The following is a 20,951-nucleotide window of genomic DNA, read 5'->3' on the forward strand; positions in this document are numbered from 1 at the left end:
TTTCAATATTTACATTTCAAATCTCCACTGGCTTCAAAAGCTTCTTAAGATCTCTCGTAAGTTTAAGTTATTCCCGGAATATTACAGATATTTTCCTCACAGATTTCCATTGTTAATGTATCACTGTAAACACATTTCCTGTTTTGATGAACTGTGGGACCAGTCAAATGATTCATCAGTGGGATCATGGCACATCCTGATTTTGCAGAGTTGCATATTTTGTTGATCCCGGAACAACATTCCTGTCCGAAAATTTTGTCCTAACCATATTCCTAACCCTACCCATAACTTATCCCTAAAACCAGATGTAAAAGATGTTGATCCAGGAATATGTTGCACTTTGTGAAATCAGGTTCCATCTGGCTTCTAGTATTAATTGTATCTAATATGTACTTATGTGAATATGGCCGGTGAGGCAAGCGAGGTCAGGATCAGATGCATTACGTCAGGTAATCATCCAAGCTGCTGACGTAATGTTAGCCCGTAGCGCTGAACTTTCAGCTTTTGTGCAACAGGTATGGAAGATTGTGTAACGTGTTTTGAAAACAAAATAGCTAATTCCCATTGAATTGCCTCATTTCTCTGTCAGAAACCAAGGAAACTTCTAAGAACAAGTTAAAACTTCCCTCTGTTCTAGGAATGACTGGAAAAATAACCATTCTCCCATATCAGACGTCACTCATTACAGGAAATCAAACACCACACCCATTCAAAGTCATGAAATACAGCTGACTCATTACTGGAAGTCAGCTGATAAAAATAGATTGTAAAGTGTTCTTATCTGTTTGAGAAAATATTTAAAAAAAAAAAAAAAAAAAAAAAAAAAAAAACTGCAGTAAATTTTGGGCAAAATATTCAATATTCTGGTTTAATAAACATAATACATAAATTTCCCTCTCAACTTTATCATTATGCGAGAAACTTTTCATGGAACCACAGTGGTTGAATAACTATATCAAGAATGTAAACGGTATAGAAACCAGTTGTAAAATAGAAAACGGTTGTAAAACAGTGTTTGGTGTCTAAGTATAGTGTCTAAGTGACTAGATGACATCATCACCAGCAACTCACCCAGTGAAATCAAAGTCTATAAATAGATTCTTTGCCAGTGTCTCACTGCTGTGTTAGGGCAGGTTTGGATTTAGGAGGGTAAAAAAATGAAATGACTTCTGAGAGAGAATCTACTGAAGCTCATCATTATTTTATATAAAATACACTGCTCAAAAAAATTAAAGGAACACTTTGAAAACACATCAGATCTCAATGGGGAAAAATATCAAGCTGGATATATTGATATGGACTGGGTAATGTGTTAAGAACGAAAGGATGCCACATTGTTTGATGGAAATGAAAATTATCAACCTACAGATGACTAGTCCATTATCTCTAAATGGTAGTTTTATGGCCCCCACATGCTTGTATGCATGCCTGACAATGTCAGGGCATGCTCCTAATGAGATGACGGATGGTGTCCTGGTGTATTTCCTCCCAGATCTGGAACAGGGCATCACTGAGCTCCTGGGCAGCATTTCCCAAAAGCATTATAAGCTTAAGTTGATTATCCATTGCCACCAGTGGAGCTACGATGAACTTAGGCTTACGATGCTTTTGGGAAACACTACCCTGGACAGTCTGAGGTGCAACCTGGTGGCATTGGATGGGCCGAAACATAAAGTCCCAGAGGTGTTCTATTGGATTTAGGTCAGGCGAGAGTGGGGGGCATTCAGTGGTATCAATTCCTTCATCCTCCAGGATCTGCCTGCATAGTCTCGCCACATGAGGCAGGGCGTTGTCGTTCACAAGGAACACTGCACCAGCGTAGGTTCTGACAATGGGTCCAAGAATTTCATCCCGATACCTAATGGCAGTCAGCGTGACTGTAGAGGTCTGTGCGTCCCTCCATGGATATGCCTCCTCCAGCCAGTGGTGGACCTGTCAATTTTGGTGTTCAATGGCAAATACCAATCGAGCTCCACGGTGCTAGGCAGTGAGCACAGGGCACAGGGCCTCCACCTGTAAAACCATTCCTGTTTTGGGGGGGTTGTCTCATTGTTGCCCATCTAGTGCACCTGTTGTTAATTTCATTAACAGCAAAGCAGCTGAAACTCTGCTATTTAACTGACCAGGGGTGCGTTTCCCGAAAGCATCATTGGTGAACTATGGTTGCAAGTCCCATTGAACTCTACTGGTAATGACAGAACTTGCGACCATAGTTTGCTTCGGGAAACGCACCCCTGATCAATATCCCAGGAGTTTAACTGACTTGATGCTATTCTCTGATTAAAAAGTGTTCCTTTAATTTTTTGAGCATGAGACAGAACTGTACATATTCTTTATTTGCATTCTCTTTTGATTTTAAGAATTTTTAGCTGCCATTTTGAAACAAGCTCCATGCAGGTGATCTTGAATAAAGTATTTGTTATTCTTCAGATTTGTTTCTTCACATTTAAGCATTCTGTAAATATATTTTCATACATAGTTACTGTCAGGGATTATCTGTGTTTGTTTTATGTTTGTTTTCTGTGTTTGTTTCAGTTTTGGATGGTTTTATCACACGTCTTTGTTCTGTGACCTAGTTTTCAGCTACTCATTGTTTGATTATCTGTCACACCTGATGTTCTTTTCATTAATTAGTTTGCTCTTGTATTTACGCCCTGTGTTTCCTTCAGTTCATTGTTCTGTCCTCGTCAAGATTGTTCTGTTCACAGTCCTTCATGTTCTTGTGTTCTGAGGAGCTTGTTTACATGACACCGTTTTCAACTAAAAAACTAAAAACTTTGTATACATTTTGGCAGTTCATTTACATGACAACAGGGGGCCTGAAAATGCAAAGTGCAAGTTTTTGAAAACGATACCGTCATTGTCTCAATGTAAACTACAAAAATGTGGATTTCTGAAAATGTTAAAGGTGCCCTTGAATTGAAAATTGAATTTACCTTGGCATAGTTGAATAACAAGAGTTCAGTACATGGAAATGACATACAGTGAGTCTCAAACTCCATTGTTTCCTCCTTCTTATGTAAATCTCATTTGTTTAAAAGACCTCCGAAGAACAGGCGAATCTCAACATAACACCGACTGTTACACAACAGTCGAGATCATTAATATGTATGCCAATATTTGCATATGCCAGCCCATGTTCAAGGCATTACACAAGGGCAGCCAGTATTAACGTCTGGATGTGCACAGCTGAATCATCAGACTAGGTAAGCAAACAAGGACAATAGCGAAAAATGGCAGATGAAGCAATAATAACTGACATGATCCTGTTACAATACAGGATACACAATATTTGTACATTGTCTTTCTAAATGTTTCGTAAGCATGTTGCTAATGTACTGTTAAATGTGGTTTAAGTTACTATCGTTTATCACTATATTCACGGATCCATCGCTATTTTCATTTTTAAACACTTGCAGTCTGTATAATTCATAAACACAACTTCATTCTTTATAAACCTCTCCAACAGTGTGTAATGTTAGCTTTAGCCACGGAGCATAGCCTCAAACTCACTCAGAATCAAATATAAACATCCAAATAAATATTATACTCGCATGATCCGATGTATGCATGCAGCATGCGTGACGAACATTTTGTAAAGATCCATTTGAGGGTTATATTAGCTGTGTGAACTTTGTTTATGCACTGTTTTAGAGTCGTGAGCTCGGGGGCGGGGAGCGCAAGGATTTAAAGGGGCCGCAGCCTGAATCGGTGCATAGTTAATGATGCCCCAAAATAGGCAGTTAAAAAAATTAATTAAAAAAAAAATCTATGGGGTATTTTGAGCTGAAACTTCACAGACACATTCAGGGGACACCTTAGACTTATATTACATCTTGTGAAAAAACATTCTAGTGCGTCTTTAAAGCGTTATGTGCATGCGTATTTTGTGTTCAGTCTACAGGAACATAGTTTTTTTACAAAGTGAAGACTGACATGAATAACAGGCTACAGCGTATCTAGTCATGTTCGCAGATCCACTGTTAGTTAATTGTTCATAAAAAACAAAACAAAGAAAAAACCTTAGTACATCATTGTGGCGTAAACATGCCCTTAGTGTTTTGCTTCTTTGAGTTTGTTTCCAATAAAAGTAGATGCTGCATCTTGATCCTGCCAACTTTTCTTTATTTCTACACCCAGCATGTGACAGGTTACAGTCACCATGACATCCAAGACAACAATTTGGATATCTAATCCAAATTGGGCAGTTTGGATATCTAATATTTGGTTAAGCCTGAGTGTTCTGATTCAATCAAATGCTGCTGTCACACTGTTATATGTTTCTCCTCAGCTCACCTTATTCGTTCTCTGTCCAGCACAGCTTTTATGTTTTTAAGAGAGAGAATCTACTTCGGATGAGATGTAAAACCAAGGTCCTGCCTCTCTGTGGTCAATAAAAATCCCATGGCACTTCTCGTAAAGAGTAGGTATGGCCAAATTCCCTCCATTGGCCTTTATAAAACATGACCTCCTTTGAATTGGCTCTATCGCTTTCTCTTCTCCACCTATAGCCAGTGTCTTTGTGATAGCACTGGTAGTGTGTTTTGTGGCTGCCGTCGCATCAACCAAGTGGGTGCTGTACACTAGTGATGGGTGAGAAGAGACCACTGATATGACTGTAAATTGCTTTGGGTGTACAGTAAAGCACTATATAAATGCCTCATTCGTTCATTTAATCTTATCAAGGCCGCACTAAAAAGCAAATCACCTTTCAGATAAAACATTTGGCCTTTGGAGTCATTTGCAATGTTGTAGTCACCATCATATGAGGAAACAGGGACATCTTTCCTGCATTTATAAACACTGCCAGTAAAACTATCCAAAAGATAATTAGATATAAACGTAAATTTGCGTTTACCTTTTTATTTTTTATTCTGTGGCAAAAGTAAAAGAGAGTGAAAGAAAAAGAGAGTGCATCAGGTGAGAATTGTAGAAATGTAAGTGTGAGGTGTCAGCGTAGCTGCCATGGCAACATAAACACAGTCATCAGATTTAAGCAGATTTTAATCTACACCACAGCTAATGTGATATGTGTGCATGTACATGTTTGTGTGCACTGACAAACCACAACCACAGTGCAGCAAAAGTTTCTGCAAATGTGTAATGTTTGCTAGTTATTTTGTTGATCCATCTGGCTTACATTGTTTTCGGACCGTAATAAAATGATAAGTATTTCATCACATGACTTGTGCCAACATTTCACTGTTTTCACAACATTGCTATGAGCTATGAGCAGGCTTGGGCTAGAGTTGAAGGTGGATGTAAGGATACTACCAGATCATGTCTGAACAAACCGACCTGTACTGGAAACTCTTTCCCAAACGCTGAGTTATATGGCACTGTTAAATCACCTCTCTTCTGAACGTCATGGACTAGTCATAATGTGTCTGCTTTTTAAGCGCAAGGAAAGCCCCATTTCAGAAAAGGGTTGGTGACAGAGAGATTGTGTGATTGCTTTGAGTAAGTTAAGCAGTTGATGAGACATACATCTCCTTGACAGCAGAAACATGCACAATAACTAAAATATTTTCTTTTAATTTAAGTTTTTATTGCTTTTTTGAAGGTTAATCATTAACAGAAGGACAATATTACAATAATAATACAGGGTTACAGATTTCTACAGGCACATGTTGACCATGAAATAAAATAAAGTACAAGACAAAACACAAAATGGTTGTCTATTCATTTTGAGACCTTTCTGTAATATGTGTCCAGAACTATTCCCAAGGAGACAACCCCTCCTCTCTAACACCATTGACTCGATTAAGCATAGACTCATAAGATGCAATATCTACCACTGCACTGGCCCACTCTTTCAATTCTTCCAGTGTCTCATAATAATCCTACTTGCCATTGTAATACATAATAACAGAAAATACACACTTACAAACATTATTTGAGACTTGTCCCCTTATAGACACAGTTTAGGGGTTAAAGATATTTTGGAGCCATACACACTTTCATGCACTGAATGTTAGTAACACTCCTAATACAGAATTACAAAATATCAAAACATATATATATATATATATATATATATATATATATATATATATATATATGGTTTTCCTCTAGTAGCACTGTCTATATGAAATGGGCTGTGACTGTGTATCGTCACTGTGAATTAATTTAAAATTAACATTAAAATTAACCAGGATGGCTAATGATGGGCAACATTATGCATTCATAACCCATAAAGAACAATCACATAACATTCTTCCTCTTCGCTGTTATTACTCATGAAAATTGTCTAAACTTGTTTTTGTTAAAGGCGTTAGAGAAGTTCTTGATTGTTGAATCACGTTTCATTTGCCTTTCCAATAATACATTCCAAAATAAGGCAGTATTGAAAAACAGGAAACAACACAAATGTCTTTGATGACAAGTTAATCAAGGGCAACACTTGATTCAGATTTCAAAGAACTAAAATGCTACAAATAGCCTAAATAGAAATGTATAAATTCATAAACGAATAAATAAACATGCCAATAATAATAATAATATGCTGTATTTAATTAAATATATAGCCTACAATGAAATCAAGCAAATATGTATATATATGCATATAACGTTTTAAAGGTGCCCTAGAATGTTTTTTCACAAGATGTAATGTAAGTCTAAGGTGTCCCCTGAGTGTGTCTGTGAAGTTTCAGCTGAAAATACCCCATAGATGTTTTTAAATTAATTTTTTTAACTGCCTATTTTGGGGCATCATTAACTATGCACCGATTCAGGCTGCGACCCCTTTAAATCCTCGCTCTTTAAAATGTGATACAAAACAGTGATTGTTTGTGAGATTTGCTGTAAAGATACAGTACATGTGCTAGTCGACTGTCGACCTAATCCAGTAACTTTGTGTTTGGTCTTCTGACTGGCTCAGTGCTGAGAACTACATTACCCACAATTCCCCCGATCAGTGACGCGGCAGGTTTTTTCTCCGCTCATCTAGTCTCGAGCCACTACAACACAAAACACCTCCGTCTGTTTACAGTCTCTCTAGAAGCAGCGGGCGGACAACACCATTTTACAGGCATATATATATATTTTTAATTTCATTCCTCTGTTCTTCTTCCGAGCCCGAGACTGTCTGGGATCACAGCACATACAACGGCAGAAAAAAATATTTTTGTTTGAATTTAGAGGAGAAGTCTCAACACCTGCCTTTGTTAGCAAGTTAGCCTCGCGTGCCCTTATAGAAGCTCCTCATCCATTATTCTGTTTTTTATTTATTTTATTTAATAATTTATTCAGTCAGGCAGCAGTTGTAGCTAAACCTGGGCTAACGAAGCAGCTCTTTGTTCGTGCCTCGGAGAGAAAACACACCAGCACCGCCGTGAGTACCTCATATTCACTAGAAAAATAAACAACGATGCTGTTGTTTTATAAAATAGCATTTATTTCTCCTCTTATTCTGACTTGTTTTCAGCTACGTTGACTTTTATATATATATATTTTTTTTGTTTGTAAATCTTCTGGTTATCATGTTGACTTTAATCCTAATACTCATTTTAGTTAAACAATATATTGTTTTTATTTAATCATTCAGTAAATGCTCAGCTTATTTATGCCTGGTATTGTTTCAGTCTATCAAATATACTGGCATATATATGTTTTGCTTTTCTAAAAGCTAAGAATAAATATCTGTAACTGAAGTACATTTACATGTATCATTTAGCAGAGCAAGGAGGTGTCATTTAGTTATATTTATATGTTTCTCTAGGTATTCTGTGATATTTCTTTGCGTCTTGTGTTTTAGCCACTAACTTCACAACTGTTCATGCATACTCGACATGTCCAAGAATAACCTAGCAGTCAAGTCCAGTGAATGACAAGAAGCCCTCATTTTCATTTTGATGTGTTTGCATAGACAATGGAGATTTATACTAATTGAGAAAGCAGTGCACTCCATATACTTTATGGGCAGAATTTGCATTGGCTTTTGTGGGCTCGTTACAGACGTGTCATTGTTCTTTGCTGATGTATTTAAACGCTCAGAGTCATTTGCATAGGCAGACCGAGCATCTGTTCCGACCCAATGTTGCCTTTGTCCCGTTCCCGTGCTGACGTCAGGATGTCAATCACCCCCCCCCCCTTTTTTTTTGGTACCAGCCGGTGCTGTGCCACATCTGAATTATTTATTAGAACAATCAATGGATGAACATGCGTTAATTCAACATTTACTGTTATTTATGTCAACATTTACTGTACACCATTGTTTCTGCTATCACATTCATGCATGGTGATGAAATGATAAACTTGCAGCTGTCTAAAGTGTGCTGAAGTTTGGAAAACTACTTTTGTCAGGTGAATAGAGTGACTGTACACAATTTGAATGTTTCATTGTAAGCCTGCCCTGTAAAAACATGTGTAGAGTACCATTTTAATGCATTTGCATAGCTTATGATGCTTACATGACAAAGCCAAAATAATCTTTAATGATGTATAATTGTGCATTATGTAAAATTTTACATAATACATTTCCAGGGATTTATCTGAATTTTTAACTTTGTCTTTAGTTGAAATCAACTTAGTATTAGATTTGTTTAAATTTAAATTGGTTTGAAATCAAATCCAACAATAATTGTGGACAACCCCGATCTGAAGGTCCAAATCTTTTTGGATCCGTTTTGTGTGTGTGTGTGTGGTTTGAATACCTTTTGAGTGATTTCAGGTTTGTGCTATGTTAGATAAACTTTGGGCATCTTAGTTGGAGAACTTCCTGATGCTGACAATACAATGGTGTCGTTTTCTATCCTATCAGAGGTAAAGTTCCTTATTTGTGGATAAAAAGTTACTGGTGAGAGAGAATATTGTTCCTCCTGTGTTTGTTTTGCCTTGATAAATGACCAGGGATTCATTTCCAGCCTTTCCTTTAAACAAGAGCAAAGGTTACCACTCAACACTTTGGGCTTTGTATTTTTTGCTGTACTGGTGATTTGAGTATGCCGTTTGTCTTTGTGAACACGTCACCTTATGTAACGTGTATTACATGAATACCCTCAAGCAAAGAAGCCGCACTGACTCTGCTGTAGTGTAAAATGATCTCCGTCTGTATCGCTTTCAGTGTCTTCTGGTGAGACTGCTGGTCTAGGATTCATTTTTAGTAGCTGCTTCTTATCCAGTGCAGTGGCGTTAATTGCGAAAAACTGTTCCTGGATCAGCAGCACTCTAATGCTGAGCTCTGGTCTGTTTGCAGCAGATCAGATATCTGTGAAACTGTGTGATGTCTCTAAGCCGGAATTGGTTCCTGAGCCAAGTCGTCAATCTCTATTAAAGATTGCAAAATGCAGTTTAACTTTTTATTTGCTGTTTTGCTTTGATCTTCTCTCAAAGTTGTCTTGCTGTCATTATGATTAATTTTCTGGTTATTAAGCCTATGTTTGGGAATAGATCTTGCAAAGCAGTTTTAGGGAGGCATCAGAACACAGCGTTGAAGTAAATTCCTCTTAAAATATCAGTAGTCAGTGAATCTATAACTTCCACCTGCTTGTCACCATTTTTTTTTTCTCAATAATGAGAAACTCATCCAGTGTTGTGTGGGTTTCACAAATCTTTGAAGGTGATAAAACCCATGTGAAATTGTGCAAGATGTCGCCCACTTTTTGATTGATCACCGTACCTTATACGTTCCAGTGATATGCATTTGTTTGAAGAATGAGCACGGTGCTTTTTTGGAAACTGTGCCAAACGTCCGCATTGAAGTAGTGCCCCCGGAGACCTTTGACCTCTTTAACTGCTGATTGTGTATTTATTTAATTGGAACTGAGTTGTTGGCCCACGTGTACAGTACAGCATCATCTGGATCTACACAAATGCAATGTGTTTTATCAGATTAATTATTTCACAAACATAAAGATATACATTACTGTTTGGGCCAAGTAAGTTAAAAAAAGAAATTAATACTATTCAAAAAGGATTAATTAAATTGTCAAAAATGACAGACGCTTAAAATGCAAGAAAATATTTCTATTTTCAATAAGTGTGCTTTTAATAATAAAAAAATATTTCTTGAGCACCAAATCAGCATATTAAAATGATTTCTGAAGGATCGTGTGATTAAAATTCAGTTTTGCTAAATTTAAATTGTAATTCTATTTTATAGTATTACTGTTTTTGCTGTAGTTTTGATTTAAAAAAAAAAAAAAAAAATCATCCTTTGGTGAGCATAAGCTACTTCTTTCAATAATGTAAAGTCTTACAGATATAATTTTTTTTTGAATGGTTGTTTACTAATGAACATAAAGCTATATATTCTTAGTCAGGACTCTCTTTTGGCCACTTTGTTGAGTCTATACAAGATTTGAGGATGACGTATCTTGTGGAAACTAGGTCAGACAGTGGGCACCTCAGAGGAAAAGGAAGCAGGAAGAGCTCTCTCTCTTTCTCACAGGCTTGGCAGTGCTGACAGGCTACTTCAATGCTTTGAGATTGTTTGTAGTTGCAGCACCTGAAAACTGAGGAAATTTATGCATAACATATTTTAAACGGCTAGGTTAAAGTTCTGTTTACATTTTCAGTAAAGTAAACTATTCCTGGTGTTTTGTCTAAAAAGGAGGTGGCAGTAAAGACTTTTTAATCATTATTAAAAAAATCTACTTCAAATAAATGGTGCTCTTTTGAACTGTCTATTCATGAAAGAATTCAAAAAACATTTATCACAGTTGTGCAGTTTATGTGGAAACCGTTTTTAACATTGATAATAATAAAATGTTTCTTGAGCACCAAATAAGCTATTATTAGAATGATTTCTGAAGAATTATGTGACACTGAAGACTGGAGTAATGGCTTTATTTCATCACAGAAATAAATTACATTTTAAAATATATTAAAATAGTTATTTTAAATTGTATTAACATTTCACAATGCCACAGTTTTACTGTATTTTTGAACAAATAAACAATTCTTTCAAACACATTAAAAAAATCTTACCAACCCCAAACCTTTCAATATAGTAGTCAAGGTGACAGATTCAGAGAGGTAACTTGTTTGTTTGTACACACCTGTTCAGACTGTGTATGTATTTTGATAGGTAGTATGATCTCTGCTCATGTGTATCTGTTGAACTCCATTTAAATTCCGGTACAAAACCTGATTCTGATAATATTTCCTGCTGACTCTCGCTTTCTGTGCGCTTTTTTTTTTTTTTTTTTTTTTTCTTAGAGCAGCTAAATTCTGAGTGGTGTGTGAAAGATGAGACTGGTCATGTGACCTGAAGGACACACCAACCCCCATCACAGGCCTCTGTTCCCCTCAACTTCCTTTGGGGAGAGCCAGAGCTGATCACTGTGAGCTGTAAATGAGTTATTGTCATGGAGACTGAGAGGTCAGCCTCTGCCACTCAAAGCTGAGCGATGAGCTCTGGCATACAGAGTATCTGGTGCTTGCGTCATTGACGGGATTCTTTTGAAATGCTCTAAAGTATATCTAAAAAAACCCAGCTGACTGGTGTTTAAATTAGTATTAGCGTATGGACCGCTCTGAAGAATGACTTGTTTCCTGTTTAGACAACCATATCTAAAGAGCATCCCCCACTTTACTAGATCACTGGGATCATTTGACAGTTTCTTGGAAGAGTGAATTGTGTTCTACGTAAGTGTTTCTTTAGATGTGTATTTGCAAGGCTAGCCTTCGTTTCAGACATGCACACATCACCTCAAGTGCATGGAGACTCAATACCATGTGTTTCTCTGTGGTTTCATGTACATATGTGTTTGTGTCTGCATGGTTAGTTCATTGTCACCATCCAGTCTGTTTGTTTCTCTCTGGTTTCAGTTCTCATCTCAGTGAATAATTAAAAAGCTCCTGAAATTGAAGCTCAGCCACTCCTCTCCTCTCTCCTGTCCTCCGTCCATCTGTCTCTGTACTCGTTTAAGAAAGCAAGCCGTTTCACTGTGTCGCGTCCAGCTTGAGTGTTGTTCGTAACCGTTTCTTGTTCCTAGATAATTATCTTTACTTTTATATCACTTCCTCTCTCTTTCTCTGACTGTTTTTTGGTAACATTGATTTTATATTATAAGTTTGAAGTGTGCAAAGTTGTATTCAGATTCCAGTGAAAGTTACTACTCTTATGTTATACTATCTGCTTTTTAGACAGGTAGATTGCCACAGAAAAAAATAGGATGCTCACTTGCTCACGCTAAAGTCGCATCAACGCAAAAATCGCATCTCTAGACCTTGCGTTTTTTCGTTCCACTACCTTGCGTCTTTTGTTTTTAAATGCAAAAACATGTTCTCTGTGAATAGCCCCCTTTTTGTTGAAAAAACGCAAGATGTGAGCAGTAGAATGAGGAAAAAATGCAGTGTCATGGTGTTTGTTTTTTTTATATATATATATATATAATGTAAACTTATTACCTTGAGCGCTGTGTTTTTAGAATGTCATGTGCGAGAGACTACGAAAGGCAAGCAAGTGTAGTGGTTAAAGATGTCCATCTAGTGCATATTTATATAGGAAAAACAATGGATAAGTGCAGTCATAAAAGTGAATGTCATATAGCTTTGGAACTACATGAGTGTGAGAAAATGACAGAAATTTTGTCCCTTTAAGGAAACAGGCAGGTTTTGAGTCCAACTGACCCCAATTTGATGTCTTTTCCTGTGTTCAAAAGCTAGACCACAAAAATGTTGTATAGTCAACTACTTACATTAAATGTTTTATTACTGAAACTGAAGGACAGAAGGGAGTCATTATTTTGCATCTTTTAATGAGAATTTTTTGTATTGTTTCTCAATACAGAATTGCCTTTCACAATTGCATTGTATTTCGCTTTTTGTGGCAATTGTTTTGGAGCAAAGAGTCGCTCTGCATAAGAATTGTCACATCTCAAATGTTAAATATATAAATGATGTCTGTTGATAAGTTACTTTCGGTCAGCAGGTGAGATGCATGAGAGCCAATTTTTAGTACCAAAAGATACTCAGTTTTGCCTCACTTCCAGAGCCTGCATGGTATGTTCATGTGTTCCTGTGCGCGCACAAGAGGGTGGGGCATTGCAGAGGTCTCTTCCTTTGTGGTGTAATCGGTACCAGATGGAGAGGAGGGTGTGTGTGTGTGTTAATGCACACCCCTCCTTTTCCTCACCTCACAAATTAAATTGAAACACACATTCAAAGAAATCTTCGAGAGCTGGCTGGCTGAAACTGTGGTTGTATTCTTGGTGACAGACCTAAATCTGTCACCTGACCTCTGAGGCGCCCCATGCACATCTTACACTCTCAGTTTGTTTGTTGGTAAGCTTGAAGCTGAGCGCTTGTTTTCTTCTGATCCTCCATTAAGCAAACACACAGATTGAGCTGAGACTTTATAAATGCGGTTTAAGTCAGATTCCATCCTGTCTTTGTTCCTCAAAGAAAGCTTTAAGCCAATTAGGCAGCTAGCTCAGTGCTGGGTGAATGGCCTTTGAGAAGCAGTGTGTGTGTGATCCAAACGGTACTCTGGAGATTAACCAGCCTTGTGGAGTGTGTGTTATGGTCAGGTTAATTGTGTTTTCACCTTTTTAGAAACACTTTTTTTTTTAAACACTGACTGTTGATTTGCTAGTTCTCACTAGTTAATCATCACTTTCTCATACATCAGGGTTTGATTGTTGAGAATTGCCACAGACCACAGGCTTCTTTCCCACGAAGCTAATCAATTTTTGTCTGCTCTTTTCATCTTTCATTGAGTGTTGAGCAGTAGTTCAACATCCTCTTCATCGTGCCAAAACAAGAATTGGTTTGATATTTTGATTTCAATCAAAATTCTGTAATTTGCAGAAAACCCAACATGATTTTTTTGTTCAGCGGTGCATAACCTACAAAAGGAGCACATAAAAAAAAAAAGTGACGCCCACTTGCTTTTCCAAAGTGTATATGTAGGGTCAGTGGTTGTCCCTTGCCCTAGAAAAAACTGTTTTAGACGTTTCACAGCAGCATGTAGGAAACGTTTGATGTTTCTCTTGCTGCTTCAAAGGCCTGTTGTTCCTAGCTGAAATTTTTCTCAAGCTTTGATTTTTGTTTTTCAGCAAGTCTCAGGTGACTTAAAGCCACTCTTTGCCGATGTGTATGTATCTGTCTGTGGTATTTAAAGGGACAGTTTCAACCTAAAACTAAAATTGTCATTTTCTCACCCTCATCGTTCCTCATTCCAAACCTTAATTACTTTTTTTTTTTTCCTCTGTGGAACATGCACTCTAGAAATGCTGGGTTAAAAACAACCCAAGTTGGGTTAAATATGGACAACCCCTAGTGATTGGGTTGTTTTGACTCAGTGGTTGGGTTAAATGTTTGCCTAACCTGCTGGGCAGTTTTATTTAACCCAACTATTGTTTAAAAATTACTGTATTGCTTGCTTAAAATGAACCCAAAACAGGTTGGAAATTAAAAATCAAAATCAGACACATAATTACTAGAGGCAACAATAATAACCAAAAGGTGAATATTTTATTATTATTATTATTATTATTATTTTATTACATTTTATTTATTATTTATTAAACTTATTAATAAATGTTCATTTATTAAACATATTAATAGATGTAAATTTCCAAACTATTTTGGGTTCATTTTAAAGGTGCCCTAGATTATGTTTTTAAAAGATGTAGTATAAGTCTAAGGTGTCCCCTGAATGTGTCTGTGAAGTTTCAGATCAAAATACCCCATAGATTTTTTTTAATTAATTTTTTTAACTGCCTATTTTGGGGCATCATTATAAACGCGTTTACAAATATCACTAAAAATATCATGTTATCATGGATCATGTCAGTTATTATTGCTCCATCTGCCATTTTTCACTATTGTTCTTGCTTGCTTACCTAGTCTGATGGTTTGGTTGTGCACAGATCCAGACGTTAATACTGGCTGCCCTTGTCTAATGCCTTTTATAATGTTGGAAACGTGGGCTGGCATATGCAAATATTGGGGGCGTACACCCCGACTGTTACGTAACAGTCTGTATTATGTTGAGATTCGCCTGTTCTTCTGAGGTCTTTTAAACAAATGAGATTTATATAAAAAAGGAGGAAACAATGGAGTTTGAGACTCACTGTATGTCATTTCCATGTACTGAACTCTTGTTATTTAACAATGCCAAGATAAATTCAATTTTTCATTCGAGGGCACCTTTAAGTAAGCATTATGGTATTTTTTTTTAAACAATAGTTGAGTTAAATAAAACTTGGGTCAAACATTTAACCCAACCACTGGGTTAAAATAACCCAATTGCTAGGTTTGTCCATATTTAATCCAACTTGGGTTATTTTTAACCCATCATTTTTTAGAGTGTAAAAAGGTATTTGAGAAATGTCTCGCTGTTATTTTGTCAATGGTAACCAAAACTGTTTGGTTATCATCAACATTCTTCAAAATGTTGTCTTTTGTCTTTCACAGAAGAAAGCAAGCCATACAGGATTGGAATGACATGAGGGTGAGTAAATGACAAATTAAATTTTTGGGTCAACTGCCCCTAAAAAATGCTTTGTTTTCAACTTTTGATGCATCGATACTTATGGTGTTTCTTGTGCATTCTTGTGCATGCATGCAGGGCAAGCTCCTGTATATCTGATTCATCTCACCTTATCTCTTTTTCACCATCTGCGCTTTCATCTTTAGCACAAATTCTTTGTTGTGATGATGCTGTTCATCTGCCTTGGTCAACAGCGTTGTATTGATTCAAATAGTTTTCAGTGTAGCATGGTGGAGAGGTGGTGATCTGGTAAGGCCTGGTGTTCCTGCCCAGGTGGAGGTCACCTGCTTCCTTTCAGAAGTTTTACTTTGATCAAAGCACATGTGCAGCCCAGTCATTAATGGTGGAATGTTTTTGTAATGTGTTCATTAGGATTTTTTAGTCAGTCTTTGTAGTTACTTGTAAAGTGATTCATGGATTTTGTGACTTGTTCAGTATGTTGGTATTGTTTTCAGGACATTTGCACCATTCTGCATACATACCTGCTGTTCCAGAAGTTATGTTGCCTCCGTGGCAACCTTGTTTTAGCCAAATTGTACGCCAACCACAAAACAGTTTTGGTAAACAGTTTACTTTTAAGTCAGCATGAACTGGAAAATGCAGTTGTCTTTTCTTTCCTATGAAGGGCAGGAACTTCTCCATCAGGTATTGATTGGATCATTGTTTGCAAACTGCTGTGATCTCAAGTAAGCCACAGGTTGCTGGAGGGCAGGGGAGGCATTATTAAAAAAAAAATAATGATGATGTGAATGGATAAATCCCTTCCTTTATCTTTCATGGTTTCAGACTATGAGGAATATGATATGAACCCTTAATCCCAGAACATAATACCGTTACAGTTGGAACTGTAAACACGTGATGAGCGGTTTCCATTCCTCTACAAATTTTATACAGTTTAGGAACACTGATATGCTATTGTCTGCAAAGCTTGTCAGACTTTAGAGATGTGTGTGAGTTCAGGTACACAGCCTGAAGCCACTTATGTGTTCAGACAACTCCCATACAACTCATGACAACACCCTAAAAAACAACCCGCATGCATTCAGACACATACAAACAGACACAATACACAATTGAAAAAGCTCATTAGAGTCCAGCTGATTTTACTGCATTAAAAAGAGCAAATAAAACCAAACTCAGTCTGTACCAAAAGCTTAGCAATCAATAAGTCAGTTTTACATATTCAAAAGTGGGAGAAAAAGAATTTCCCATGTGCAAAAAAACCCACCAAAAACTCAGATTCAAAGGAAAGAACCGCCTTTCTGTAGGAGTTTCCCTTTTAAGAGCTCTTGTGAGAAAAAGGTGCCACCTCTGTGATTAAAATGAGAATTTTAAGACTCTAGCTGAATCACGATCGCAGGTTATAGAGTCACTTTGCTGTCAGGGGAGGTCTGAATTATAGCCTAACGGCGAGGAAAACTCCTTTCATAAGTAGGTAGGATGTGGAAGCTTAAACCGTTCCCACCAAGAAATTAAGGAGATGTATCGGTGGCATCTGTGGTCTAAAATAGATCCAAGAGTAGAGAAGGAAGTTGAAATGAGAAGTTAGAATCCAGAGGGGAGGGACACATCTGCATCCAGCATGGGCAACTGATCTGTGGGATACACAAGCACCACATGTGAGTGACGGGAGTTTGAAGTGGAGCATGTTGGGTGTGCATCTGCTTCACAGCAGAAGAACAGACGAGTGATACGCACCCGCATGGTCGACCACAGACGAATTAAAGCTGTCTGGATTTGTACACAATCATGTCAAAGGAAACTTCCAGTCTGTGTGATATTTGGCCTAACAGATCTCTAACTGCTATGAGAAATAAAATTCTGTACTATTATTTTGTGTAAATATTTTTTAAAAAATCCATTTTAAATGCCAGACGAGAATTTGGCATCACAAAATTATAATGTACAGTATGAAAAAATTAAGGACAGTTAATAATGTTTTCATTGAGCTTGTTTCAGTGCATTCTGGGATTGTGATGATGTGATGTGATGATGCCTTAGAGTTTACATTTTCTGAGTGGTGACCTCTCCTCAAACCTCATTACATCATTCACATCTACTGTGCAAACACTGCAGGATGAGTTGTTGTTAACTACAACTATTAAAATCATTTTTATTAATTGAAATGAATCTGAAATAAAATACAGTTATTAGATGAAAAACTTGTTGCCTTGGCAAGTAACCAAAATAAAATAAGTTTGAAATAATTTAAATACTAAAATACCTAACTTAAAACTTAAATAAATAGAAATATAGAAGAGCACATAACAAAATCAAAACTGAAAATATAAAAATATAAATAGATACTATATTTAGGGATGTCCCGAGCTGATCTATTTATTTATTTATTTATTTATTTATTTATTTATTTATTTATTTTTTACCGATCGGTGTCAGCTCTTCTAAGCTGTCGTGCAGGTGTCCTGTAGTAGGTGCCATTAAAAGAAAAAGAAGCAGCTCAATTTGGGTGCATGAATGAGGTCTGTTCTAGTGTGTCACACACGCATTTTCGGGCTTCCGTGTTTAGCATATCTGAGGCTCTCTTTTGTAACGAATCACTCGAAAGTAATTTATTTACAGTTATTCTGTTTATTGTGCATACAGTCTGACCATACAGTCCATTGACAGTTGATCATTGAGTCTGTTTACAAAGTCTACCATTGTAACAGATTTTTACTTCAACCAATATCTTACCTTATCCTATCATCTTACCCTATCATATCTATCTTATCTATATACTGTGTGTGGTATACTATGGCGTATAAATATATTTTCTCTAGTAATAATTATGTTGGAATTACTCTGTAGTGAAAGATGTCTTTTTTTTTTACTTTTGAGCCCCTGTCCCCGAGAAAGTCTCTGCACTGCTCTGTCTACATTGTATTGATTTTCCCCCTGTAGTCAATCATCAAACTCATAAAAATTACATATTTAAATTAAATTTTAAATTTTTGTTTCCCTGTGAAAAAATGACTTCATGCCTTTGAAATGGCTTGAATGTAACTCTACACCCACTTCATTTAAAGGTGCTCTAGATTCAAAAATTGAATTTACCTCAGCATAGTTAAATAACAAGAGTTCAGTACATGGAAAAGACATACATTGAGTCTCAAACTCCATTGTTTCCTCCTCCTTATATAAATCTCATTTGTTTAAACGACCTCCGAAGAACAGGCGAATCTCAACATAACACCGACTGTTACGTAACAGTCGGGGTGTACGCCCCAATATTTGCATAATGCCAGCCCATGTTCCCAACATTATAAAAGGCATTAGACAAGGGCAGCCAGTTAACGTCTGGATCTGTGCACAGGTGAATCAACAGACTAAGTAAGCAAGCAAGAACAATAGCAAAAAATGGCAGATGGAGCAATAATAACTGACATGATCCATGATAACATGATATTTTTAGTGATATTTGTAAATTGTCTTTCTAAATGTTTCGTTAGCATGTTGCTAATGTACTGTTAAATGTGGTTAAAGTTACCATCGTTTCTTACTGAATTCACGGAGACAAGAGAGCCGTCGCTATTTTCATTTTTAAACACTTGCAGTCTGTATAATTCATAAACACAACTTCATTCTTTATAAATCTCTCCAACAGTGTAGCATTAGCCGTTAGCCACGGAGGACAGCCTCAAATTCACTCAGAATAAAACGTTAACATCCAAATAAATACTTTACTCACATAATTCGAAGCATGCATACAGCATGCATGACGAACATCTTGTAAAGATCCATTTGAGGGTTATATTAGCTGTGTGAACTTTGTAAATGCGCTGTAATATAGTCGACAGCTCGTGTGGCAGGGAGCACGCGATTTAAAGGGGCGGCGCAGCCTAAATCAGTGCATTGTTAATGATGCCCCAAAATAGGCAGTTAAAAAAATTAATTTAAAAAAATGTATGAGGTATTTTGAACTGAAACTTCACAGACACATTCAGGAGACACCTTAGACTTAAAAAGCATTAGACTTGTGAAAAAGCATTCTTGGGCACCTTTAATATATGCAGATCAGTGAATATGCAGATTAGCACACAAGCTCAGAATCACACAATCCTGATCCACTCGATCAACTTTACTGTAGTAAACACTGCGCAATGGCAAGTGGAAATACTGGTTTAATTCAGCCATATATGTTTGAACCAAAAAATGGTTCAGAAGGAGAAGTGGAAGAGTGAATAATACAGGGTCGCCTACAAGTTGATTTATCAGAATGGTAATGTGTTTTATACATTGCTCTCTACAATATCAGACACATAATGGTAATAAATATGATTAGCTTTTTGCTTGACTACATTATCAATCAGCTAATAATGTGTTGCTAATGTTACACAAAACATTTGTTCCCGTTCATCATCTCAGTCTGTCTTCTAAAAATCAGTATCCTTAGAAATGCTTTGAACAACTTAAAATGTCAGTGGAGAAAGGTATATAGTTCATCATGACAACATAATTTACATCATATTCACCCACTATATTGCTAAATGTACCCGATATTTCATATCAACAGAAAAATATACCAGGATAACCCCCCCCCCCCTGATATCATGATATTTTTAGTGATATTTGTAAATTGTCTTTCTAAATGTTTCGTTAGCATGTTTCTAATGTACTGTTAAATGTGGTTAAATTTACCATCGTTTCTTACTGTATTCACGGAGACAAGAGCCGTCGCTATTTTCATTATTAAACACTTGCAGTCTGTATAATTCATAAACACAACTTCATTCTTTATCTCTCCAACAGTGTAGCATTAAGCTGCGCACACACTTAACGATTGTAAGGCCGATTATGAATGTAAATTGATACTTATGACTGATCACGCTCAAACGCATCCAGTCAGAGCCAGTTGCGTTCAGTCTGCGATTACAGTTGGTGTTCAAATTCCATGTGTGAGTATATAAATCGGCTCCCGTCGAAGGAAATAATCGATATGTGTGTTCAGTTCAGTCTTAGAATGTTTCAGCTAATCGTTAGGTGTGTCCCCGGCTTTAGCCGTTAGCCACGGAGCACCATCAAACTCATTCAGAATTAAATGTAAACATCCAAATAAATACTATACTTATGCGATTAGACATGCTGCATGACGAACACTTTGTAAAGATCCATTTTGAGGGTTATATTAGCTGTGCGAACTTTGTTTATGCAGTGATAGAGTCGAGAGCTCGGGAGGGGGCGGAGAGCGTGAGCAATTAAAGGGGCCGCAGCCTGAATTGGCGCATTTCTAATTATGCCTCAAAATAGGCAGTTAAAAAAATTAATTAAAAAAAAATCTATGGGGTATTTTGAGCTGCAACTTCACAGACACATTCAGGGGACACCTTAGACTTACATTACATCTTGTAAAAAAAAAAAACATTCGATGGCACCTTTAAGAATTTGCGCATGGTTTGTCTTAAAGCATATTAAAAACACCACATTTAAAAATTTGATTTTCACCACAGGGGGTCTTTAATAACTTTAATAACTTAAGGAAAATGCAAGTATCGGATCAGGACTCCTTACC

The 20,951-nt window shown here is 36.8% G+C and overlaps 1 protein-coding gene across 3 annotated transcripts in view; it reads left to right on the forward strand.

Annotated features, from left to right (window-relative positions):
- The first annotated feature begins 6,913 nt into the window (after positions 1 to 6,913).
- Positions 6,914 to 20,951, forward strand: part of peli1b (pellino E3 ubiquitin protein ligase 1b) — a 33,962-nt gene continuing 19,924 nt past the window's right edge. The window contains exons 1-2 of one of the 3 annotated variants that reach the window (XM_048191118.1): positions 6,914 to 7,333; positions 15,367 to 15,403. The gene's annotated coding sequence lies outside the window, so the exon portion shown is untranslated. Of the gene's footprint in view, positions 7,334 to 11,170; positions 11,286 to 15,366; positions 15,404 to 20,951 lie in introns of those variants that run through there. The other 2 variants (XM_048191119.1, XM_048191120.1) reach the window with 2 other exon arrangements.

Source organism: Megalobrama amblycephala, linkage group LG5 (assembly GCF_018812025.1).
Source record: "Megalobrama amblycephala isolate DHTTF-2021 linkage group LG5, ASM1881202v1, whole genome shotgun sequence".
Lineage (NCBI taxonomy): Eukaryota > Metazoa > Chordata > Actinopteri > Cypriniformes > Xenocyprididae > Megalobrama > Megalobrama amblycephala.